The sequence below is a fragment of the Pterocles gutturalis genome, unplaced genomic scaffold (genome assembly GCF_000699245.1).
Source record: "Pterocles gutturalis isolate BGI_N339 unplaced genomic scaffold, ASM69924v1 scaffold27071, whole genome shotgun sequence".
In the NCBI taxonomy this organism is placed as follows: domain Eukaryota; kingdom Metazoa; phylum Chordata; class Aves; order Pterocliformes; family Pteroclidae; genus Pterocles; species Pterocles gutturalis.
Genome location: NW_010103780.1, coordinates 1 through 269, shown reverse-complemented (window position 1 = coordinate 269; position 269 = coordinate 1).

The window sequence follows — 269 nt, the reverse complement described above, 5'->3', positions numbered from 1 at the left end:
AGGCCCGGTGGGCATCCTTTAGAAGTTTTTTTTTTTTTTTTTTTTCCCGAAAAGAAGATGCCACGTCAAGCATCTGCGCGCCCACATCTCTAATACAGCTTGGCAGTATATGCTGCATATACTAATTATGGGAAGCTCATTATTAAAGGCAGCAGCTCTGATGGCTTTCGCACACTGAAATTCCCACTTGAAGGGAAGGGAAAATAGAGGGAAATCTTCCTTTTTCCTTGGTGAAATCCCTTGGTGCAATCTCTTTGCAGGAGTGCTCT